This window comes from Pelodiscus sinensis, chromosome 3 (genome assembly GCF_049634645.1).
Source record: "Pelodiscus sinensis isolate JC-2024 chromosome 3, ASM4963464v1, whole genome shotgun sequence".
Classification (NCBI taxonomy): Eukaryota; Metazoa; Chordata; order Testudines; family Trionychidae; genus Pelodiscus; species Pelodiscus sinensis.
Genome location: NC_134713.1, coordinates 92,703,939 through 92,730,094, shown reverse-complemented (window position 1 = coordinate 92,730,094; position 26,156 = coordinate 92,703,939). Strand labels below are relative to the sequence as shown.

The 26,156-nt window shown below is 44.6% G+C and overlaps 2 protein-coding genes across 6 annotated transcripts in view; one reads left to right on the top strand and one right to left on the bottom strand.

The window, feature by feature from the left end:
• TMEM200A (transmembrane protein 200A) overlaps positions 1-12,624 on the bottom strand; it is a 75,116-nt gene extending 62,492 nt beyond the window's left edge. The window contains exons 1-2 of one of the 4 annotated variants that reach the window (XM_075924153.1): positions 12,355-12,624; positions 10,871-11,037 (exon numbers count right to left, since the gene is read on the bottom strand). The gene's annotated coding sequence lies outside the window, so the exon portion shown is untranslated. The other 3 variants (XM_006118588.2, XR_012902671.1, XM_075924154.1) reach the window with 3 other exon arrangements.
• Positions 11,313-26,156, top strand: part of SAMD3 (sterile alpha motif domain containing 3) — a 117,715-nt gene continuing 102,871 nt past the window's right edge. Inside the window, exon 1 of one of the 2 annotated variants that reach the window (XM_006118591.4) lies at positions 11,313-11,430. The gene's annotated coding sequence lies outside the window, so the exon portion shown is untranslated. The remainder of the gene's footprint in view (positions 11,431-26,156) is intronic. The other variant, XM_075924150.1, reaches the window with a different exon arrangement.

Below are 26,156 nucleotides of genomic sequence, written 5' to 3'. Positions count from 1 at the left end.
CATTTTTTGAGCTGCAAAGTTAGTAACACCCAAATAATAGACTAAAAAGGCATGTTCTGTGGAATATAATATCCTGTCAGGAAAGTTAGTTGTGAGTTATTCGTATCTGCAGACAAGTTATTTGCAGGCAATTTTGCGAAGCGAGTTATGTTTTTCTAATAAAATATAGCCTCCAACTACTGAACTATCTCCAACAAGGCACTTAGGACCACAGTCATATTCCACACTCTGTACAGTTTGGGGAAGGGGAAATCCTTGGAGAATAAAGCAGACATAGTAACAGAATGGAAACCAACAGTATGGTTTGAAAAATAAATAGGAATTTGTGGCCAAATTCTGTATATTTCTCCCTGAACAGAGCCTCAGCATACACACAGGCATCTTTCTCTAAGATATACTCTCTTCACTTGCCCCTCAATAGCATTCCCTCTCATCCGGAAATATATTCACCCACCTCCACTTCCCTGCCCTTTAATCCAGTGGCTCTCAATCTTTCCAGATCATTGCATCCTCTTCAGGAGTCTGATTTGATTTGCATTCCCCCTCTTTCACCTCTCTTAAAAACTCCTTGCTTACAAAATCAGACATAAAAATAGAAAAATGTCACAGCACACTATTTCTGAAATATTGCTTACTTTCTCATTTTGCCATATAATTATCTAATCAATTGAAATATAAATATTGTGCTCACATTTCACTGAATGGTACATACAAAAGTATAAACATGATGTCTGTGATATTTTAGTTTGTACTGACGTCACTGGAGTTTTTTGTTCACCTTGTTGTAAAACTAGGCAAATATCTAGATGAGTAGATGTACTCTGAAACACCTCTGTGTACCACGATAGGTGTGCATATCTCTAATGGAGAGCCATTGCCTTAATGTATAGCCTGTTTGTTCCTTCTGCTAGCCAAATAGCTCAATTAATATCTCTCTTAACTACTCATCCAACTACACTTACCCCCACAGCCACTCCCTCCCTCCACTCATACTTCTATACATTTTTGCATTTCCCTTCATCTTTTCCCATCTTGGATCACCCGAAATCATTCACTGTCCAAACACAGGTTCTACAAGAAGCCAGAATTCCAATGCTTCCCTCACCTCTTCTGAGGCCTCCTGGAACCATTAGGATGCTTTGCCAAAATCATGGTCTAAAGAAAGACATTGGATTTAAGGTCTATTGCCTTAACTAGTAAAGTAATATTTTTTGGGGGGGGGGGAAGGGGCTGCTCCAGCCCAGCTGGGCCCACTGCACCACGTCACAGGCAGGGGCGGGAGGGGGAGTTGCTCCAGCCTGGCTGGGACCACTGCACCATGCCATGGGTGGTGGGCACTCCAGCTCACCCGCTCACCCCATAAGGAGCAACTGGAACAGCCCCCGGCTGCGGCATGTCGCAGGGCTGGCAGCCAGCAGCCCCATGGTTAACCATGTAACCAAAAGAATTTTGATTGGTTATACGGGTAATATTCTTTTACATTCCTACTTGAAACTTGTCTCTTTCATGACCAGAAGTTAGTCCAATAAAAGACATTACCTCACCTATCTTGTGTTTCTAATATCCCGTAATTAGGCTACGTCAACACTCCAGGTTTTGCCGCAAGAGAGGCAAAAGGATCTTGCGCAAAAAGGGGTTTCTGTGCAAAAAGGAAACATCCACACTGCATGTTTTTGTGCAAAAACCTCGTGCCGAAAAACAGATTGTAAGAGATTATGCAAATGAAGTATGAGAAAATGCTAATCACTGTTTCATTTGCAATGCCTCTTTTGGCAAAACCCGTAGTGTAGATGTAGCCTAAGTGTCTAAGTGACTTAGTAGCACGAGTCATACTCAAATGGGACAAGAGCTAATGCTCTAAATATGTCCACCATGACAAACACTTGTGTAATTTAAAAGAAAACAATAGTGATTTAAATACAATCATTTCAGCTGCAGGATAAAAAGGAGTTCTTCTAAATTCTTCTACAGCCTTAGCTTTAGAGGAATAGAAAACAATGAAAATAGCATGCACATTTGCACTATTACTTCTAAGCCTCTTTACATAGAAATAAAATGAGACTTGTTTTATAGACACTATTAAGGGAAATATAGCTAGCTATCTCTACCTGGCTTTCTATAACTCTTGGTCCTGTCACATCACTTTTACTCCCCTAGTAGGGCCTAGACATGTCTTGATGGGGCTTGAAACTTTTGTCTTTTCATGCACAGTCTTGACAATAACAAAATGCAAATTAATGCCTGGGATTCTTTTAGATTTCCTGTGTGCTTTTTTCAAGCTCTTACTAAAACCTTTTTTCATGTATCCCTCACAGCTTCAGAAGCTGAAGTATTCCTATCCAGCTAGGTTAGGGATGCCAACTTTATAATACAGTATTTAAAAACTAGACACTCCATCAGGAGTGTATAAACCTCCCCCACCTCTTCCCCCTGTGACCCTGCCCCTATCCCTCTTCATTCCTCATCTCTCCCTTGCTTGCTCTCCCCTTCCTTTCCACTCCTGCACCAGCCTGACTCCCAGGATCAGGTAGCAGGTGGCCCTGATTGAGTAGGCGCTAGCACAGGTGATGAGTCAGTGCTTCTGCACCCTCCTCTCCTGCAGTAACTAGACTTTGGTGTTTGGTCAGCAGAGCTATCCAGACATGGTCAGAACCTTTTTCAACCAGACTTGTTGAAAACCAAGCACTTGACCACCCTAGCCTGGGGTAGGGGCAGCACTGTGTTCTTAGTACTGAAGGCAGAAAATCTTTCTTCTCCACTCCCAATACGTCCCCTAGGCTATGTCTAGACTGCAAGCCTCTTTCGAAAAAGAGCGTCTAGACTGCAAGCAGTACTTTCGAGAAAGCAAGCCGCTTTTTCGAAAGAAAGCAGCGAGTGAGTCTGGATGCTCTCTTTCTAAAAAGCCCTGTTGGTATTCAAGAACGCCTTTTTTCGAAAGAGCACTTTCAAAAAAAGGTGTTCTTCCTCGTGAAATGAGGTTTACCGCCGTTGAAAGAAAAGCCGCGTTCTTTCGATTTAATTTCGAAAGAACGCGGCTGCAGTCTAGACGCAGGTGATGTTTTTTCGAAAAAAGGCTACTTTTTTCGAAAGAACCCCTGAGTCTGGACACAGCCCTAGTGTTGTCCAGACAGAGTGGCGCTATGGTAGAAAGAGGATGTGGAAGCAACTAGCAGCTTCAGGGTCTTGATGACAGAAAAAAAAGAAAGGAACAAACTGAGGACTGCAAGGACTGAATACAGCAGGGGACGGGGAGAGAGAAGACAAGCTGGGAAGATTAGGTGTTCCTTCAGTGCTTGTTATTCTTTGAATATCCCCTCATTGTGTCCAGTGAGCCTGTTTCCTGTTATACTTCAGGTCGCTAACTACATTCCCCCTTGAATCCCTATTCTCCTGGGAGTTGTGGGTCCCTCTACCATATAAGTAAATCTGTCCACAGATGGGTTTGGTTAGATGCACAGAAAGAAGCTCATCCATATTACTGAAACATGTGAAGGAGAAAGCCATTGCTATTGTAAATATACTTTAGTAGTCTGGCACTACATTAATTGCCATCATATATGAATACAGTGAACCCTCGTTTATCGCGGTAGATAGGTTCCAAACCCGACCGCGATAGTTGAAAATCCGCGAAGTAGGGACATGTATATTTAACATGTATACAGCGAGCCCTCGCTACTTCGCGGTTCGACCATCGCGGATTCACGTATATACATAATGTAATGAAAAAAGTCCGCGAAGTCGTGAATCCGCGATGGTCGAACCGCGAAGTAGCGAGGGTTCACTGTATATTGATTTACCAAACAGATGGGAAGGTGAGCCTGAGCTCTTTTTTTATAAAGTGGGACCTGATTGTAAAAAGTTTGAGAGACACTGATCTATACTGTAGTTCCTAAGGCTTTGAGCTTTAACGAATCAAGGATGAATTTTAAATATGGGATTAAATTAGAATAATTGGACATTCATTCCACTCATGACAATATTCAACTTTTGGTCATACTGACCATGTGTTTTAGCATGTAATACCTTTGGACAAGATGAACTATTTAGTGTAGGAGTTGTAAAGATCCACAATGCAGGTCAAGCAGATAAATTTAAACACAGGCTATTAGAAAGAATGACCAATCATCCTCCTATATATATTTTATTTGAACATTTGGTAAATGTTATGTGATATCATTAACTGGATATCAGTTTGTTCTCCAATAACAGTCTACTACTCACAGACAGCAAAGATATACATATGGAAATACTGAGGATCATAATGGCGGGGTATGTGTGAGGGAAATCACGTCCTTGAGACAATGATATTACACTAAACATAAAATAAGTGAAGTTTTCATAAAAGGCCACCTAATTAATCTGTTTTGTAATGTTTTAAACATCTGAAAACGTGGGTTATAAAAATTAATTAAATGGCTCCCTGAATTCCTTCCTATTGTAGAAGGAATCCAAACAGATACCATTGTAAAAGTTCTGAAAGCCCCATTCTGGTTTCATATTTTAGTTATAAACATATATACACACAATAAACCTGAGTTTTCTGTGGTGTTTTAACCTGAGCCCTTCAGCACCAAAAACACACTTTTGCCGTCTGAACTAAAAAAGGAAGTACATTAACTGGTGGCACTATGAAGTTGTTTTCCTCTATATACAGCAGTCACTGGATGGGGAGAACATAAGAATGTACTGGGTCTGTCCAAAGGTCCATCTAGCCCAGTATCCTGTCTTCCAACAGCGGCTAATGCCAGATGCCCCAGAAAGAGTAAACAGAACAGGGAATCTTCAAGCAATCTTTCTCACATCATTCATTTCCAAACTCTGACAGAGCTCAGGACACCATGCCTACCTATCCAGGCTAACAACTATTGATGGACCTAACCTCCATGTATTTATCTAGTTCTTCTTGAACCCTGTAAAGTCCCAGTCTTCATAACCTCCTCTGATAAGCAGTTCCACAGGTTGACTGTGCACTGTGTGAAGAAAAACTTCCTTTCGTTTGTTTTAAACCTGCTACCTATTAATTTCATTTAGTGACCCAAGTTCTTACATTATGGGAACAAGTAAATAACTTTTCTTTATTCACTTTTTCCACACCAGTCATGATTTTATAGACCTCTATCATATCTCCCCTTAGTCTCCTCTTTATTAAGCTGAAAAGTCCCAGTCTTTTTAATTGCCCTTCATATGGGGCACGTTCCAAATCCCTAATCATTTTTGTTGCCCTTTTCTGAACCTTTTTCCAATGCCAATATATCTTTTTTTAGATGAGGCGACCACATCTGTACACAGTATTCAAGATGTGGGCGTACCATTAATGTATATAAGGGTAATTAGATATTATCTGTCTTATTCTCTATTCCCTTTTTTAATGATTCCTAACATTTGGTTTACTTTTTTGACTGCTGCTGCATATTGAGTGGATGTTTTCAGAGAACTATCCACAAGGACTCTAAGATCTCTCTCTTAAGTAGTTATAGCCAGGGCTCAACAAATACGCTCACCCGCGGTGAACACATATTACCAGCTGGCGAGCTGTGATGGGGCGGGGCCACCCTGCTCTCCAACAGCACCGACCCCCCTGCTGCACGGGGAGCGCAGCGTTCTGACAGTGGTCTGCACCGCTTGCTCCTGTGTGGCTGCTCAGCCGAGCAGCATACAGGGGGGCCGAGTCTTGGGACAGGAGCCAGAAGCGGGGGCAGGGCTGCACACGGGCGTAGGGCAGGGCCAGAGTGTGCGTGCGTCCCTGACGTAAGGGGGAGAGGCGCCGGCACAAGAGAGCGCCGCACTGAAAAGGGGAGTAGAGGAGAGTGGAAGAAGGCAGAGGAGATGGAGGAGGGTAACGGAGGGAGAGGGGAGAACAGAGGAGAGAGCTAGAAGACGGCAGAGAGCGGAGGAGTGAAGGGTGAGAGCGGAGGAGAGAGGAGGGGGACGGGAGACGGAGGAGGTCAGAGAAGGCAGGAGAGAGACGGGGAGTGGAGCAGAGAGCAGAGCATGGGGGCAGAGGACGTGAAAGGAGGAGCGGAGGCAGGAAGCAGCCCAGGGCGGGGCTCTTTAGGAGTGCTGGCAGACTGGTGATATGGCGAATACCCCACCAGTCGGACAGAGTCCGGACGGAGTCTGTCCTTAGGGCCCTGGGCTGGGGCCATGAGAGAGGGCAGGCCTGGGCCCTCCGACCTCTGCCTCCCCTTTCGGAGGGGCTGAGAGTGGACAACTGACAATTAAGACGCCTTGGGGACAACCAAGTGTAGCTCGTCCCAGGGGAGACTAGAGGTCGGCTGGCAGCCAAGGAGGGATGCCCCCGTTCCTCCTTCTCTCAGTCCATATGGTCATGGCGCCCTCCTTGGCTATCGGCCAACCTCTAGTCTCCCCCAAAAGTAACCTGGCCACGCTGCGCTGCAGGGACCGCCTCGCCCACCTAGGTCCCAGGCCCGCTGCCTGCGGCCCCCAGCACCATCCGGATCTCGCCCCCTCCCGCCTGCGAGGTTACATAAGCAACCCTCTTCCCCCCCGCCCCACGCAGTGCCCCGATCCCCACACGCACAACAGCTTGGGCACCCGCCCTTCCCCCCATGGCATCTGCAGCCCCGGGTGCGAGCTGGGGCACCCTTACTGAATGTAAGCTCCCCTCCACCTGGGGTTGTACACCCCCCATCCTGGGGATGATGCAGACCTATATTTTAATTCCTATAGAAATCAGTGCAACTTTTCTACCATTCAAAAAAAGATAATGGACTACTGTTTATCTACATTTTGTTCCTCCGGTTCCCGAACAACGCCAGGTAACTCCAGCTAGTGGATAATACTAATAAAATATATATGGAAATGTACATATGGAGCCTGAAATACCACTCATTGCAAAGGCCTCATGAGATTGAGAGAGATATTCTCCCCTCTCCCCCCAAATTTTTTGCTTTACTTTCTACAATTCCATTCTGTTGGGTTTGTATCAGATCCTTTACTACATCAGGCAGTCTTAGTGCAGCTGTACTTTCTCCCCAGGGATCCAGCTTCAGGAAAGCGGGATTTGTTTTGACTAGACCGCTGCTGAAACACCTAATTCTGCTCTTTTCTGGCATATTCCACTGCCAGTGGGAGCATGGATACTGAGAGAATATTAATCTCTTTCCCTAAGGCAGAGTAGTGGGGAACAAAAGAGGATTTAGGAAAAAATTCTTCTTTTCTCTGTACAGAATTATATTATTACAGAATACTCTATACAGAACTGCACTATTTGCAACAAAATATCGAATCTTCTCAACACTACTGCTGAGTAAAGGCATAACACTGTAAATCAGAATCACTGTTCTGGGCATGATTCTCTCTCTCTGGCAGTTGTATCTACTTTCAATGCAGAATTGAAGGCTGCCTGTAGTTCTTTTTACAAGGTAGTCATCTCCTGTTACTAGATGTATATCTAAGTTAAACTAAGACCTTTATGAAAAGTAAGCATTTAGGCAAAACCAAGAGGTTTAGATTCAAAGCAAGAGACGCTGATCCTATGATAATATTCAGTTAAAACAAATTGATTTCATTTATGGTAAACTAGCGTATTTACTTGACGTTGTTTGGGTCCTTAGAAGTGACTTAGGGTAGGCGGCAAAGGAAGAGGGGTGCAGAAGTCAGAGTTGGGGGGGGTAAAGAGGGTGAGCAGGGGGACTAAGTGTTGTGGGGGAGGTGCATACGGGGCAGGGAGGCTGATCTTTAATGAACAGCTGAAATTTTCTCTTGAATATTTTCTTATTTTTCAGAGAGGTATCAGACCTATAAAGTACTCAATAAAAAAGGAAATTCAGACAGTAGTTACATTTCTGATTGTTTTAAAGAATGCACACATTGTATGTACCACCAACCCAGATGATAACTTAAAAGTATAGTGTTTTGTTTAAAAAAATGCACACTATTCTTTCAGAAATATGCAGATTTCTGACTGATGTTTTTTGAATTTTAACTCTTATTAGTAAGTCTGTCAAGCGATTAAAAAATGTAATTGTGATTAATCGTGTGATTAATCACGTGCACTGCCCCTTTGAAACGCTGAGGCGGCATTTCAAAGAGGCAGCGCTACGGAAGCCCGGGATCATTAGGAGCCTGGGATCAGCTAGAGTTCCCAGCTGACTCTGGGCTCCATGAAGCACTGCCCCTTTAAAGCACTCCAGCTGATCCCACTCCCACTTTGAAGCACTCCAGCTGATCCATGTTGCGCTGCCCCTTGGAAATCCCACCCTGGTTCCTCAAAGGGGCAGTGCACTAGGAGCGTGAAATCAGCTGGAGTGTCCAGCTGATCTCCAGCTCCGTGTTGTGCTCCCCCTGTGAAGTGCTGCTCTGGCGCATCAAAGGGGCATTGAAGCACTCCAGCTGATCCCAGGCTCCTAAAGTGCTGCCCCTTTCAGGTGCCGGAGAGGCACCTCAAAGGGGCAGTGCAGCATTAACGCCTGCAATTAATACGCTAAAAAAATTAATGCATTAATCCTGCCCTGCTTTAATCGCTGGCGTTAACTCACATCAATTGACAGCCCTATTTAAGAGTCAGTTATGCAATTAATGATACATCGTGGCTGACAAAAAATAGAGCTGTATAAAATAATAGAGATACTGAATTTCTACCATTCTTTTATATCTCATATATCCAAATTCGCTGCATGTCAACACAAGTTCACTCACACAGATCTTATTTCAAGATCAGGGCCTTAGATTATCAACTCTTTATGGTAAGGGGCATGCTTTTGTATGTGTTTGTACATCACCTAGCACAACAGCACTCCCATCCTTATTAGGACCTGGTATAACAGAAGTATACAGTTACTTTAAAATGTGTAAACATTGGTTAGGTGATTAATCAATGCTTTTTTCTGGTTAGCTCAGTTATTTATTCTTTCTTTATGTTGTTCGCTTGTTTGTTTTAAAAAAGACCAAAAATAGCAATCTTAACAAGGGAGACTAGAGATGTATTCAACCTAGGATCTGTTTCTGCTCCCACTGCTGTTAATGGCAAGACTCCTGGTATGGCAGGATCAAGTCCTTAGTAGGGCAGGTTCAAACCCTTACTGAACAGAATAATTGCACTGCTTACAAAATACACCAGAAGGTTGAAAACCACATATATGTTACCAAAATATTACTACAAACAATTACATCAGGCTCTTATTTCAGCCAAGTTCTCTAGGAAAATTCCTATTGACTCCTTCCTGTATAAAAAATAAACTGATTTTGGCAAACTCTTCCTGACAGTAACCTTTGAGTCTCCCTTTTTGTATCACACTTTCATCTGGATTATACAATTTCAATGAGAATTTTGCCCAAGTGAAAAATTTCAGATTTTGTTTCCAAATGAATAAGCTACAGTTATTAGCTGTCTTCTTTAGTTGTACCATAAATTAGTATAATCTTTGCCCTAAACTAATTATTGATTTTCTGTTTTTCTCCTTTTTCTACTATGAGACAAATGAATTAACCAAGAGCATTTTACTCATACATTCTGGTTTATATGGTATGCAATAGGTATTTCGGTCATATTAAGTTCAGGGAAATGAAAATAGGGTTCAGTGAATTAGGATTTGATCCTGCAAGGCACTGGGAATTCTGGCCACGAGCCAAACCACTAAAACGAGTAGTTAGTTACACTAAAATCAATGAGACTACAAGCATATGTAAATATAATAACCCCCACTATAGGTCAGCATTAAGGAATGAACCTGGAAGACTACAGTACTTATGTATCTACAGGTCAGTACAGGGTTAGTCCATGGTTAGGTGCTTTGCTGGATCAAGGCTGGATTGCTGAGCTCCTTGCAGGATTGAAACCTTAATGCCTTATTCTTTTAATCTGATTATGGAGCTTTCAGTGAAAATAAAATAACCGTTGGTTTCTGACAAAATTATAATGGGTAGTAGCTTACTTTTATTAGTCAATCAATCTTACTATACTAAACTCTGTGAGTCAGTATCCCTTTAGCAATACTGCACTTTCACGTGGATCACATTGGCGCCAACAAAAGAGCAACAAGTAAAATATGTTTCTATGCCAACATATAAATCATTATATGGTTTTAATAATGTGATTTTATTTTCCAAATCTAAGGCAGCTAAATCTATCTAAACCACATGGAGTGCTGTTTTCTGGTCAAAACAAAAGAATAATTGTCCCATAATTATATTCAAAGTATTTTGCTACAAGTAAATGCTATTGGCAACAGAATATACTAAAACGTTCCAAACTTAAAGCAGTGTAGCAGTATTTCCAAATTATTCAGCTAGAGTCTCTAGAATGAAAACATAATTTGGTGCTTTTAATGTTTCTACATTTTGTACAGAGTATTTCAGAAACAAAAAGGACATTTGATTTTTTTTCCTTTTTAGGTATTTACATGGCTCCCATCACTGTATAGGAGTGCCTTTTATTTACAGCAAAATAAGAGAACAATCACTTCTGTATCAATCTAGAATTAAGGAAAATCACAAAATAGAAAACCTATAATGATAGAATTGTATTGAACCACATAGTCCTCATCCTTTAGGAGCACAGCAATAAAATACACGCCTATCTCATGTTGCAACTGGTTGTTTAGCCACTGGTGTTATACCAAAAGAACAAACTACGGGAAATATCCCTTCTTCATGTAGTAAAGACGCTTATTTTGTATATTTAACTATTGAATAAAATATACTTTCCCAAAAACTTAAATGAATATAGAATAATTCTGCATCACTAACACATTGCGTGATACTAGATTAATGAAAAAAATAACTTATTTAAACCTAAAAGACTGGCTAGATAAGTTGTTTTCAATTCTGCAGAACAACATATGGCTTGAAATCTATATAACTATTGTTAGTTATTGTGCCTAGGAAGAAATGTAAAGTGTTTACTAACCCTCTAAACTGCAGCTGTCCTCTCCTTTAGGAGCATACTGTTACTAATAAGCTTCTGTCCACTTGATGAATGATTGAGTGGTGAGTTATGTATCGTTGTGAGGTAACAGTACAGTCCCCTTGGTAGTTTTCACTGGTGTCTCACCAATAATCAGGACAGCACCATTTCTGTCAAAGCAAACATAAAGCTAAACACAAATCGAAGATCTATATAAAAAAACACGCGCAGGCAAATGAGACTTGGGGGAAAGCACAATCGTTTTCCTTCCACTCCTCACTAGCGACTCCTTGCCAGGAGCCGATCCCAGCCTGGGAAGTATTTCAGACTTGAGAGACCACAACAAAAGTGCGTGGAGCAGCTGCAACGAGACTAGCAGCCTCCGGCATGCCAAAGGACCTATTTAGGAGGCGGAGAGAGTTATATTTCAGTTTTCCCATCATGCCCCCTCTCCCGGCCCGGGTCAGTGCAGTGGGGCGCAGAGCTGTCCCTCTGCCTAGCTTTCTAGTTTCACAGGTCGCCAGACAAGGAGCTGCGTTGCTCTGCCTGCCTCGAGAGCTATGGTAAGTTACCCTCCCCGAGTCACTTCTGTAGGACTGGGGAGGGTGGGGCGTGCGAACAGCTCTGGGGCCGGGGCAGGGGGAGGAGGGAGGTTTAGGATTGGCGCGAAGACCCCACCCCCGTACCTGCAGCGAGTGCGCGAGGTCTCAGCCGCCCCAGGGGCTTCTCCGTCCTCAATCGGAGGCTGCGCGGCGGGACATCGGCCCTCTTCCGACAGGCGGGGGCGGCTCAGTGGGTGGCCGGGCAGCTGATGCGCTGGCCCTTTCCCAGCAGCGTCCTCCGCAGAGCGACTCGGGCAGCGAGGGCCATGCGGGTGGGGCGGGGGGGCGGCTGCCGGACCCTTACTCCTGGCCGAGGGGGGCGGCTCGCCGCGCGGGAGCTGCTGGCCCCAGGGCCACTGCACGGCCGGCCAGAGGCTGCTGCCCCCTGCTCATCCCCGGGCAGCCAGGCGACACCATGGCCCCGGGGCGCTGCTGCAGCCGGGACGCCTCCGCCAGCTGCAGAGCGGGAGAGACAAGCGGGAAAGTTTTCAGCTCGCGGCGGCGCCCCACCCCCGCGGGGGCTCCCGGCAAACGCAGCCCACAGGCCAGCCGGTGTCTCGCACAGCGGCGTCCCCGCGGGCGCGGCGCAACCCGCAGCAAAGTTTCACGCCTCCCCTGCCCCCCCCCAGCCGGCAGAGTGCGCCCGCCCGCGGAGAGCTGCGGGCTCCGAGCCGAGGGGACTCAGCGGGGCAGGGGCGCCCTTAGCAGAGGGAGGGTCCCTCTCTCAAGGGCTGTGCCAACGCTTAGAGGGAGCCGGGACCACTGAGGACCCCGGGGCAGGGACAGGCTCCCTCCCGGCCCCGCCCTGGGCTAAGCACAAGGAGAGCGCGCCCCCCGGCAGGGCCAGGAGCAGGCGAGACTCCCCGCTCCCAGCCCCCTCCTCACCTCCCTGCCGCAAGAGGAAAGCGAGTCGGTAAGTTTTCCCCGGCCAGCCAAGTGCCCGGAGAGCCCCGCTGCCCGGGATTCCCCGCCGCGCACGGCGCCTGCCCCTCTCCGCTGCCGGCTGCTGGGCGAGATCCCCGGGCGGAGCGAGCGCTTTGCGCGGCGCTGGTGCCACCTCTCCTTCCCCTGGCGGCCGGGGCGCTGCGCCCTGGGGCCGCTCTGCCAGACTGCCGAGCTCCCGGCGGCTCCCAGCTAGGCGGGCGGGGGTGGTGGAGGAGGAGTCGCGGGGCGAGACGGGGATCCGGCGGGGGGGGGAAGGGGTGGAGGAGGGAACAGAGGGAGGGCGCAAGTGGCGGGGTTTGTGTTGGAGGGGAGCTCTGTGCGTATGTGTCACTTGCAGTCACACATCGCAGCTACGTGTTGAAGTGGGAATGCCCGTGCCTTTGGGAAGAGGCAGGAGCGGCGCCGGGGAGACCATCTGCGGAATTTCCCGAGGAAGAGAAAGGTGTTCCCAGCCAGCCAGCTGATGGGAAGCCAGGAGCCTGGTGGGAGGTGGGCTCTTGCAGCCCCAGCCCCAATTTGCATGTCTGTGCATGCAGGGCACTGGCCTTTAAATGGGTGGCGAATAACCTCCCAGACAGCGGCAAAACAGTAACTAAAAAGAAGCGGCAGGACAATGAAATGATTCACTTTGTTAGATATAACCGCAGTTTTATTTATGATTCAGCTTTTTGACTGTTGACTGTCCACCTCCCCCCCCTTCCTGTCCAGCCAGTTGCTTCACAATTCAGTCACTCTGCTGCTTGCTTGCCCCTCTAAGGTGGGATCTGACTGAGTCTAACCCCTCTGGAGCTGTGGGTTGTGAGAAGTGGAGTTTTAATCTTCACCACTTGGATCAAATTTCAGTCGTAGTGGGGGGAGACTATCAACTCAAAGAGTCATATTTCTGTCTGTTTTTTAAATCTGCGATTGTCACAAGCAGCGCAATGATTGTGAATATAAGTTGTCAGAACAAACTGAGCATTTGATAGCACCCTGTGTATGGCAGTTTAGTTAATGACTTTCCCCTATTATTTGGGCGAGTGTCACTGAAGGATAAAGGCGAGGAAAAACATTTTTAAAATGGGGAAAACGTAACTGTAAAATCACAAAAATTGACAGGGAAGTTGAATGGCAAGTGTGGTACTTTAAGCTACTTTTAATTCCGTTTGCAAATCAATTAGGTTTCAAGTTGGCATTGCCTTGTTTGTTATCCACCCTGGCATTGCCCTGTCTATTACTCACTTGCTTCTAGGTGACTAGTCATTTTTTAAAATGGAACAGAGACTCCTAATGTCAGTGTCTTTGAAAATGTTACCTTGTGTTTCTATATGGTTGTGTCATGCAGCACATTGTCAGCACTCAGTCCATCATTTATAATGGTCATATGCCTACCCAATAGTTGCTTTGGCTTCCCAGCAGCAGTAGCCTCAGATCCCACCCTACTCTGGCAACAAGACCCCTGCATCTCTCTATCTAAACTGCGTAGCAGCAAGGTAGTCATTGAACCCTCAGGAGTTACAAACATTGAAAGACCTCCAAGAGGCAAAGAGCCCAAAGGAGGAATGTTTGGGACTTATTGGAACATTCCTTGAGGGAGTTTGGGGGAAAAGCAGGTTAAGCTCTGTCACCCTTGAAGAAAATGCAATTGTTTCACCCTTGTACATCCACCCAGGGGCATGGAAGGGACAGGTCCATTCTTTCTACCCCGTTCCCTCCATTTTTGAAAGGCTAGCAATGGCATCTTTACTGGCTCTGTTACTCCTGGGGAGATTCTGTGCCAAAAAAATAAAAATTCTGTACACATTATTTTAAAATCCTATCTATTTTATTTGTCAAAATAACACAATATAATCACAGCAGTATCAATTATTTGGGTAATTTATTTCAAAATAGCTATCAGCAAGTATGTCTGTAACTATACAGACAACAAAAGATTCAGGAAAATGTTTTTGACAAGTAGATTACTTACTAGTCATATTAATACAGAACTTTGAGTGATAATTTATTTAAATTACAGTATAGAAATATATTTCCTGTACCCCTCAGAGGCAGTGAAAAGGCTTGGGAGAGTCAGGGGGTAACAAAGGAGCTGAGGAAGGGGGAAGAAGCCTGAGTGTGAACTTGCAGGATTGTTAGGTGTGGATGGGAGAAGTATGGAACAGTGTGTGTGGAGAGAGGGGGGTTGTTTGGTGAGGGATTGTTAGGGAGCCTATTAGGGATGTAATAGTGTAGTTGATTAACCCATTAACAGATAAGCAAAAGCTTATAGCTTAATGCTATAGACTACACACATTCCTCTCTCCCCCTCTCCTTGCCAGTAAATTTTTTAGTAGGCTGGCCAGTAGCCTGGCTCAGTCCTGGCTTGCGGTGGGTTCAGGACCTACCCCGGCTGCAGCTCTGCATTTATGTATTAGGAGCTGGGAGGGCAGGCAGCCCAGCTCAGTCCTGGCTCATGCTGAGACTGGGAGCTCAGATGCCCTCCCCCGGACAGGGACTGCTGCCACCTTCTCAGAGGCAGCAGCACAGGGTGACAGGCAGCCGGTCCATAAGGGGAGCTGGTTTTTAAACTGTCTCCCCTTGCAGACCAGCTCCTGCCTGGAACCCCACACTGCTGCCTCTGATATACTGTCTACTGGTCCCAACCCTCAGGGACTATAGACTAGTCGACTGATAAAATTTCATGAGGTTACTCGATTATTCAGTTAACCAATATTTAACATCCCTAGAGCCTATCTATCCCATGCAGACTCTGACTGGTCCATATAGCCTCACTTATTCAGTCAGGCCCACCTGGTCCCTGTGTGTTCCTGCACCACCACAGACCTCTATCCCAGTCTGTCTCCTTCCACTAGCCCTTCTGAACCCCAGTCTGTGACCCCCTCTATGTGTCCCATGCTGTCCGTCTCCCTATATCATGTGCCTCCTGATCTAGCCCTTTGGGTGTGAGAAATAGTCTTTTTCTTCCCTTTCCACAGCTGGAGCTACTCTCTGTTCTGGTGCCACAGAAGCCCTCTGGTGGGAAAAGGCTTAATTGCAGCACATTTCATGCAGAATGTATTTTCTGCTGAGAAAAAGATAATCTGTGTGAGACATGAATTGTGTGCAATTTTTGCACTCACTGAACTGCAAGGGATGCCATCTGTCCAGCTTTTATCCAGAGATGGAGTAGACTCCCTGCATCTTCTTCTCTGACACAGGACCAACATTAATTATTTTGTCATTAATTAATGATCATTTTATAATATACTAGAAGACTGAAGCAATGTTGCTTCTGTCCGTCAGGGCAGAGGACATAGGGGGTGCACGAGTCAGGGCAGGAGCTTGAGGATGTGGGGGGCTTAGGATAGGAGGCTGTTGGTGTGGGGAGTGCAGGAGTGAGGAGAGAGTGGGAGTGCAGGAATCAAGGGGTTGGGAGGTGTGGGGGGCTCAGGAGAGCAGGTGTAGAACTCAAGGAAGGGGATAAGGTGGTGAGCAGCTGCTCCACAGAGCTGACCCAGGGCAGGGGGGAATCAGGCAGCCCACCAGCTGGCTTCTCCTGGAGCCATCCCAGGATGGAGGAGGAAGATGTGCAGCCTGCTCAATGGCTGCTCCCTGGGGGTGGCCAGGGTGACCAGCTGGCAACTGCTCTCTGGGGCAGACTGGGATGCCAGGGGGTATACTATAGGCCAGCGGCTGCTCTCTCCAGGACTGGGATGCTTGCTGCCCTCTGTGCTTATTCTGTCATATAATTGTCCCCTGTGCAAACTGCCCCCTGTGGTCATTCATGAGTACTACTGTCCCTGTTATCACTTTCCATTTAATGGGAAAAAAATCGCATTTCATGCACATCCCATTGTCCTGGTAACCAAATCTTGGCCATGCTCTAAGTTAGATAAAAGGAAGCTGCATACCAAATTTGGTGGTCCCAGTTTTTACCATTTAGGAGGAGTTCTTGAGCAAATGGACTCACAGAAGGACAGACAGACCAATACACAAACTCTCTCAAATATATAGCAGATGGGAAAACAAGTTCTGTGCAAACTGCAAAGAAATGTTGGTAAAAAAAAATTAGTGGAGATTCCCCTTCCACTGAAAGGTATTTGAGAAGTATGTCTTGCAAACCCAGAAAATGTAATTTTGTTTCTGATATGTGTTGGTTGAGTTTCTATCAATATTCTGTTAGTATATTTTTAGAGACAGAGAGCCTGATCCTTTTCTCACTTTACATCAGCTTTACAGTAGTCTAGTGCCAGCATACTGAGAGGAGAATCAGGCCCAGAAGCTTTTATTGAGTATGAGGAGTCAACAGCCAGGGAACAAATCAGTGGAGTGTTAACCAATGTCAAGGCCAATATTCTTGTTTGTAAAGGTCAGTATGGATATTTCTGGTGTCCAGTAATACAATTTATTAATTATGAAGGTAGTTGCTTCTTGACTATATCCAGACTCAATAATTAGCTTAATCACTGAACTCTTGCATTTAAATGAAAGGAGGGAATGACTTTAATTGCAAATAGGGCATAACAATGTTGTACTCATTTTCCTTCCAGTTTCTACTATTCAACTCCCCACACTAGCAGTCATGTATTAAAACTCCCAGGCTCATCTTTTGAAGGTGTTGTACATGTTTCCTTTAAAAATGATGGTTGAGAGGCTAGATGTAGAATGATCATTTGGTGAAAAGTATTTTTGTCTTTTATCATTGTCTGTGTGAATTTATTAGAGTGTAATGATTGTCCGGTTTCACCCACTTAGTTGTTATTAGATATTGGATGAGAAATACCACATGTTTTGCAAAACATGTGTAAGACAGATGCCTGGATCTTGAACAGTGTGTTGGGGGGGAGGGCGCAGTATTGATCATTGTAGGAGAAGTGATGTCTACATCAGTGTTTCTCAACCAGTAGTATGAGTACTCTTAGGGTAATCAAGATAAGTCTGGGGGGTACATCAACACAACTAAAATTTGGAGCAAACTGAATTTTTGTTTTAAGTTTTACACCGCTTTATTATTTTTGTACTTTTTACACCCAAAAATTTCATCGCCCACCCGGCTATGATTAAGTTGTTTAAACAAATGTGTTGTAAAGGTCGAAAAAAAATTGTGTGACTGAAAACTGTAGGTACTTACAATTTTTTTTTTGAAAAGGTTGAGAAACACTGGTCTACAGCAGAGGTCTCACACTTACAGCCCATCTACAAGATGGAGCATATGCTCAATCTGGTCTGGGAGACCTGGCAGCTTGGGGCCTAAAATGTGTCTGAACCTGTGCCTTCCTGCCACTGTCCCTTCCAAGCCCTGTCCCTTCCTGCCACTGCCCTGACCTCTCCTCCCCATGGCACCCCAATCCCAAAGCAACCTGGACTTGGGGATTACTAGGGGGTCTGGTGTGGAGCAACAGCAGTGATTGCTTCTGCTCCACTTCCCCCTCCCCCCGCAATCCCCGTGGTGGCAGGAGCCACAGAGAAGTGGAGATGGCCCACAGACCGGAGTTTGAGACCCTTGGTTGACAGGTTTTGCATCTGTTGTTCTAGCAGGGTATGGCGCTGCTTTGAGCTAGTATGTCCTGGTCTGCGGATAGCTTTCTTTTGGTGATGGGCGTGGAGAGGCTGAGGGATTGCTTGAAAGTCAAGAGAAGGGTCCAGGAAAGATTTATTTTAGGTTGTGGGCCCCACTGAATATAGGATCCCTACTGAGTATGCGTTGTAATCGTATAATGACATCCATAAGTGTTCCAGTGTGGGGTGGTAATTGACAACAAGGAATATACAATTGGAAGAGGTTTTATTTAAGCAGGTTATCTCAGAGTATTTGGGTGGATTTTTACATGATGCAATCTACGCCTCTAGTAAAGTGTCCTTGTATGGTCAAGGTGATTTTAAATATGCTAAAGTGTATGTCACAGTTTTTCTCCCTGGAGCATATTCTCTGATATCCGAGTGTGTGGCATGGGTGGTGGGTATAAGAGGCAGGGAAAGCATTGCCTTCCTAAATTGCCAAGCATGGCTCTGCCCACATTCTGTCTAGAACACCCATAGATTCAGCATGGCTCCCGGGCTGCAGCTGTGCTAAGGCTGGGGATGCTGGGACAGTGCACCCTCCCCCTGCTCTGGGGCCGGGGAAGTCTGGGGCACACGGTATCCTCCCTCCCTGTGCTCCGGGGCGGGGGAGTCTGGGGCCATGCACTACCCTCCCTCTCTGTGCTCCAGGGCCAGGGAGGTTGGGGCTGTGTGCCACCTGTGCTCCAGACTGGGGAAGCTCCTGTGGGGGGGGGGGGGGGGGGGGGGCGAAGGCTTGTCCCTGTGGGGGGTCTTGGCTCCCTGTGGTGGTGTGATCTGTGGGATTCTTGTATATAGATGTCTGCAGGGGCAAATGATAAAGAGAGACACAGAGGGTGGGGGGAGCCACTGGCCACATGACTCCTGTGTGACTCTTCCCCAAGCCACCCTGATTGACGTGACCCAGGGGACTAGCAGGGGTCAGGCCTCACCTGCAGTCACCAGTGGTAGCAGGGAGAAGCAGAGCGATGTAGCCCTAGCTCACTCTGCTCCCCCGCTCCCAGCCACAGTGGTGAGTATTGGGGGAATTCCACCCCTTCCCCTGAGCAACACAGTCAAGAGCTGGTGGATTGAAGCTGCATTGATCTACTTCCTTCCCCCACCTGTACTGGTGAGTGCAAGGGGCCCAACTCCTGCTGAGGCTGCCAGCCCCCCCACTAGTCCTCTGGGCCACACAGAGGCTCCGGCCCCTTGCCCCACCTGCCCACAATGTAGGGAGGTTCACATGTCCCCACAGAGCCTCTCTTCCCCCTTGCACACATTGCCTCTGGTTATCGGTAAGTTTCCTTTGTTGAAACCAATTACAGTATCCAGAAAGTTTAATGCTAGTGTGGGAGGTTCTAGAGAAGGTTTAATGGTGGGGTAACGAGGTGTACCAGCCCCACACTGAGCAAGCAGGGTTTAGCCAGGCTATCCTGGCTAAAGAAACCCTGCCCCCGCAGCCCTGCTGGGCATGCTCAGACAGTAACCCAGGTATAAAAGTCTGGGGAAAGGCTGAGTCTGGGCTGGCTGGCGGAGGAGAAGGTCCTCTGTTTGTAGCTCCTGAGCAGCAGCTGCCAGCCACCCGAGCTGAGAGCAGCTGACACCCCGTCGACAGCTGTGATGCAACCCCCGCAGATTCCCAGGGATATGTGGACCCTGAGGAGCCAGAGGACCCAGCTGCTGTGTGGGACTCCAGTCCATCAGAACTGGTTGGAAGCGGCCCAGGGAAGGTGCTGGAGCAGCCTCTCTCACCCCGAGAATCTCTGCGTATTTCGGTTGGATTCCCCGTTGAGGGAGTCATGGACAGTTCACAGGCCTCTGGGCCGGGACCTGGTGGAGTAGGGTGACTTTGGTCATTGGGCTGTCCAGCCCTTCCTTAAAGGGGCCATCCTTGACTTTGATTCCCTGACTTGGGCCAGTGGGCCAGCCAGACTGGTATTAAAGGGCCAGCCTTTAACTTCAATTTATTGACTTTGACTATTGGGCCGTATGGCCTGATGTTAAAGGGCCAGACTCCGAGTCTGCTGTACTGACTTTGGCTTAGAAGGCCTGCCCTGCTTCAAAGGGCCACACATTGACTCTGGCCATTAGGCTATCCAGACCCAAGGTGGGGGGCCTAACTACAGGTGTTTTACAGGTGTGTGGGCTGGGCTGCAGACTCAAACAGCCCAGGGACATGGGATCCTACCCCCTTGGAGAGGGAAGAGAGGGCCACCCCACGACAGGTGGTTATTTAACTTGTAGTGGAACTCTATAAGAAAGTTTAGGTCAGCAATGGGCAGTCTAGGCTAGTGAGTGAGCCACACAAGTCACCCTCTTCCTCTCAGTGGACTACAAGTTTGTCATAACCAAGATGATCTCCCAGGATAGGGTAGTTTTGCTAACTGTGCTTGTGTACCTAGAACTTGCAGGGTACACAGTGTTGTGTGCAATTAGCACACACCTCACTTCACGTTCCCTTGCTTTATGTACGTGCCACTTTAGTAATATCGGTAGGAAAAAAACGTATACAGATAGAAACCTATGTAATTTGACACCGCTGTGCATGGACAAAAATAAACAAAATGGCTTGTGGGCCACACACAGAACCCCAATGGGCTGCCCACCACTAATTTAGGTAGTCTGTCCAGAAGATGAAAATATCATTGAAGTACTTCAGGTATATCATTGGTTTAGTGGTGTTTTTGTCCAGAAATTCTTCTTCAAGGTGACCCATGAAGAGGTTGGCATACTGAGAAGCCGTTCTTGTTTATATATATCTAATAGTGACTAACTGTGCTTTTTGAATATGGAAATATGTTTCTAGATGTGCTCATGTACAATCAACTATTTGCTCTACGCTGTTAATTTAACCATACCCTTTAAAATATTATTTTTAAAGCTTCACAATACTTAACAGACATGAACCAGCATTCAGTTTCCTCCAAACAGCTACTAGTAGCTAGCGGTCAAATGAAGTGTGTACTCCAAAGGCTTGTAACTGGAGGAAGATTGTTTAGATGTTATGCTGGTGAGAAAGGTTTTTGATAGTTTTTGATCATGAAATGGACAGGTCACATGGCCCCTGGCAGACTGTCTCCCTTTTATCCTTGTTTCGGTTTTATCCTTGTTTCCTGAGTTACTTGCTCTTTATTTGTCATTGGTCAAATGCAATGGCAGAGCAATCTTGATATGAAAAAAAATGTCTGATTTGTGCTTGTTTTCTGTAGCATAATGTAAAATATAAAATAAAACAATAAAAATCTGAAATTTACAACAGGTAGAAAATTTTGCTACTAAATAAGTTGTCAGTCTGCTGTACATTCAGTCATTCATTTTTGTCCTTGATAACATACATATGAGACAGGAGGTCTTCTTAAATGAGTATAGTCTGATATGAATAATTAGTTGGTAGTTTGTCCCTTTGCTCCTGGAGCTGAGTGTGTCAGTATTGTTATAATACAACTGAAATAACTCACCAGAAGCCCCACAACAGCTGCTTGGAAGCCTGTATCTCAGAGCCATCTAAGGAGAAATGTCACTGCAGGAAGCATTTGTAGCCAACCACTTAGACGTTGCCAAGCAGAGGTTAAGAGGGGCCACAAACAGGAAGCTGACCAATGACAAATAAAGAGCAAGTAACTCAGGAAACAAGGATAAAACTGAAACAAGGATAAAAGGGAGACAGTCTGCCAGGGGCCATGTGACCTGTCCATTTCATAATGGACAGGAATGGATCCTACACAATAATGGCACAACAGGTGTTTGGAGGGGCATAGCAGAGACCCAGGAAGACTGCTGTAGCATTTTTTGCGTAGACAGACTCTTAGGAAACAGTTAACACATTCCTTTCTTTTATTCAGATGGCCTGTGTGTGTGGCTTCATTAACAGCACATCAACAGATAACTTTTTACACTATTAATGTTCATAGTAGTCCTGTGGGAAAATGATCCTTTCTCTACTAATTTAAATATAAACTGTGTTCCAAAAGATCATAGAATGGCCTCTTCCTCATCACCCAGTATTTATGTTTATAAACCTGTCATGGTGGTCTTATAGCACCATGGAGAAATACACCATTCTATTTATAAATTCTGGACCCAGCGGGAAACATAGTGAGGGAGCACAAATGACAGATACATGGCTTCCAATACAGTTTGGGAACCCCACGTGTGCACAGCATTCAGTAATCTGCTGAGCATGACCCAGTTTTATAACCTGGCTAGGCAGTATCAGTGGCATAGCACATGCGAATGACAGTGGCCCCAACAGTTGTTCTCCCTAGGCTGACCTGGTTGGCTACAGACTCATAACATTCTGGGGGAGACAAATTCCAGAAGGCAACAATGACCTGCTTCTCCAAAGAGTATAGGGCACTGCATGTTGGTACACTGCTGCTGCAGCTCTGGAATCAGTTTTGCACACACCTCAAGAAAGGTAGCCCTCCCACCCTGAAATTCTCTCTACTGCTGGTCATCCGTTGGCATTCAGAATTATTTTTTGCTACCAATTACTCCGGTTTGCCATTATGTCTTAACAGTGTTTGTAGGGCTGAGCCTTTGTAAACCATTGCTTACTCTCTCATTAGTGAACTTTCTCATTGGCCAGAAAGTTTACCAAAAAAGTGAATTTTAAGTGAATATTGGAAAATATTAATGGAAAGTGAATTCTGAAATCATAACAATAGGGAATATTTGCACCAGAAACCTGATTCTCAGCATTACACTCACCTTCCTCAAAAACAGAAATATACTATGTGGCCTAAGTGACCAGTAAAACAGCTTGAACTATAAATCTCCAACAGGCTGCAGTATGTTTATTTAAAACATAAAGGGAGTGATTTTGAACAAATGCATGGAATTCATTATCTGTTCACACGCCATTCATGAACTGAAAAATTCAATGGCTAAATAAAATAATTAAAATGCACAAAGCGTTTGTCCATCTTTACTGTATTTAAGAGCATAAAAATAATGAAATATTTTCTCAGAAGAAAAAATACTGTGTCAGTTTGGAGTGTCTCAGGAGAAGGAGGGATAATGGTAGCTTGTTTATGTTATTTATTAATGTGGCTTTCACTGTTCATCTGCACAAGAGCTTTCTCAGTGCATCTCTTAAAGTGAATAAGTATGTGCCTTTAAAATTTTAGATGTAGTCAACAGTGTCAGCGAAAGAGGAGATGGCACATGGAAATGCCATCCTTTCGTATGTTTCCTGGAAGAAAAAAAAAGAAAACCATGTCTGTGTGATTTAACAACCTGGTCCCATAACAACAAGCTTCCCACGCATGAATGTTGTCGAGAGTGCTAGTAATACTGTATCTCTACAAAATTTCATCAGGGACCTACAGATCAACCAATGAAAGGAGGATGAAAGTGAAGCAGAATTCTCTCTGGGGAAAGGTGCTGTTGCTATGCTAAGGGTGAATTTGAAGAGTAGAGAAATTATCATTTTTTTATGATTTTGAAAGATGTCATGGAAGTATTTCAAAAGCAACAGACTGTAATTATCTAACATTACGTAAACTATGATGACAGTTGGATCAGACGTCATTCTATTCTATGACATCCTGAATTCTGCATGTTATAATTATGGAAAAACATCTTCAAATGCTAGAAAAAGCAAATAGATAACTTGGTTTGAAACTATGCCACTGATGCACCACAGTGGGAAACATTAATATCTTTTCATCTTTTTTCCCAGCCCCAAATCCATATAGAAAGAGAATTTGTTCCTTGTTACACATTAAGATGTCTTTTTTTTAAAATGACCTAATTAGGTTACTCCAAGTGCCATCCATCAGCTTCCTTTCGCCCAAATATTGCCAAATTACCTAGAGAAAACAGAGAAATATCAACAATAAACCATTTGGTTAGTTAAAAATCTCTATTTTATAGGTCTTCAGTAATACTTTAGTGCAGTGGTTCTCAACCTTTGCAGACTACTGTACTCCTTTCAGGAGTCTGATTTGTCTTGCATACCCCCAAAATTATACCTAACTTAAAAACCACTTTCTTACAAAATCAGACATAAAAATGCAAATGTGTCACAGCACACTATTACTGAAACATTGCTTATTCTCTCATTTTTACCATATAATTATAAAATAAATAATTTGGAATCTAAATATTGACTTACATTTCAGTGTATCATATATAGAACAGTGTATAAGCAAAAGTCATTGTCTGTATTAAATTTTTGTTTGTACTGATTTCCCTAGTGTTTTTTATTAGGCTGCTGTAAAACTATGCAAATATTTACTTGAGTCAGTTGATATACACCCTGGAAGACATTTGTGTACCCACAGGCGTGTCTGTACCCCTGGTTTAGTAACACTGATTTAGTAGCATGACAAGCTACACTAGTTTTGCCAAATTTTATTTTTAAAACATGACAGATTCTTTAAGGTTCATACAGTCAACCCGAGACAGGGCTTTATAGTGTGATTGGTGTTTTATCCCCTAGGACTATTTGCCATTGCTATCTATCTTTGATTCAAAGAGTTTCAATTCCAGTGTTATATGATAAACTTATATACTTATTGATGTTACAAAAATAAAAAAGAAGCTAGGGCAGCTTTAGCTCAGAAAAGCTGCCAAAGTCGTCTTTATACATACCCATTGTGTTGAAAGATTGTCAGGACAGATTTCAGTGATGCCAAATAATAGGTAGTGAAATGTATGTTAGAGCAAATAAAGGTCTGCTTATAGCAGTTCATCTTTATTTTTCTAGGGTCTCTCTCTGTAATATCCCACAATTAAGTGAATTCCATTAATAGGAGCACAGACAAAAATAGCTTATAGTGAATAGTTTGATAAACAACTAGGGGTACGTCTGCACAGCAGGGCTAAAGTTGGAATAAGCTACACAACTTCAGCTATGTCAATTGCATGGCTTAAGTCGAAATAGCTTATTTCAGCTTTTGGTGCTGTCTACAGAGTAGGAAGTTGAAGGAAGAACACTCTTCCTTTGGCTTCCCTTACTCCTCATAAAATGAAGGTTACAGAAGTCAGAGTAAAAAGTCCTCCAGCTTGACATTATTTCAGAATAAAGGCTTGTAGTGCAGACATGCTCTTTGTTATTTCGGAATAACTGGCGTTATTCTGAAATAATGCTGCTATGTAGACATTCTCCCGGGATACTGTGGCACCTTAAAGACTAAGGGTATGTCTAGGCTACATGGCTCCGTCGACGGAGCCATGTAAATGAGGTTTCTAGACATAGGGAAATGAAGCGGCGATTTAAATAATCGCTGCTTCATTTAAATCAAAATGGCTGCCGCGTTATGCCGATCAGCTGTTTGGCAGCACAGTGCGGTAGTGTGGATGCTCCGCGGTTGACAAGGGAAGCCTTTGTCGACCGCCCTGTTATGCCTCGTGGAATGAGGTTTACCGGGGCAGTCGACAAAGTCTTTCTTTGTTGACTGTGGAGTGTCCAGACTACCGCGCTGTGCTGCCAAACAGCTGATCGGCACAGCGTGGCAGACATTTTGATGTAAATGAAGCGGCAGTTATTTAAATCACCGCTTCATTTCCCTTTTTCGAGTACACTAATCTACATGGCTCTGTCGACGTAACCTAACAGATTTATTTGGGTTTAAGCTTTTGTGGGTGAATATTACTTCATCAGATGCATTTGATGAAGTAGGTTTTACCCATGAAAGTTTATGCTCAAATAAATCTGTTAGTTTTTAACGTGCTACAGAACTTGTTGTTTTTTGCAGATGCAGAATAACACAGCTACCCCTGTGAGACTAGTGTGATAAAACGAGTGAAATCCTAAATATTGAGTCCTCATGGAAATATATTGTCAAAGGTCAGTCATAGACTCTGAACTTTATTAACAATGCACTATGATTTGTTATTCCATTACTTGTCCTTCAGAAACAATCATGACAATTAATAATTTAGTAACAAAGTCTGCCAAATATGGTATTATAGCAACATAATTGATTATATCAGGAAGTTAACATTTATAATAATAATTATTAATTTATGTAATTTTATTTATACTCAGATCCAATGTTGCCTCCCACCCAACACAAATCTGGTGTTTCAGGGACTTAATCCTCTATAAAAATCCAGCCTTTCTAGATCTTTATCTCAACAATCTTCTGCCTGGTGTGCACAACTGTTCTATCCTTCTGTTTTTTATTCCAGTTCAGAATGTACTGAGGGGGTAGTAACTTTGATTTTTGGAGTGGATTTTTTTTTACATTCAAGAGGACGTTGAAAGCCAAAATAGATGGTCAGATGACAATGTT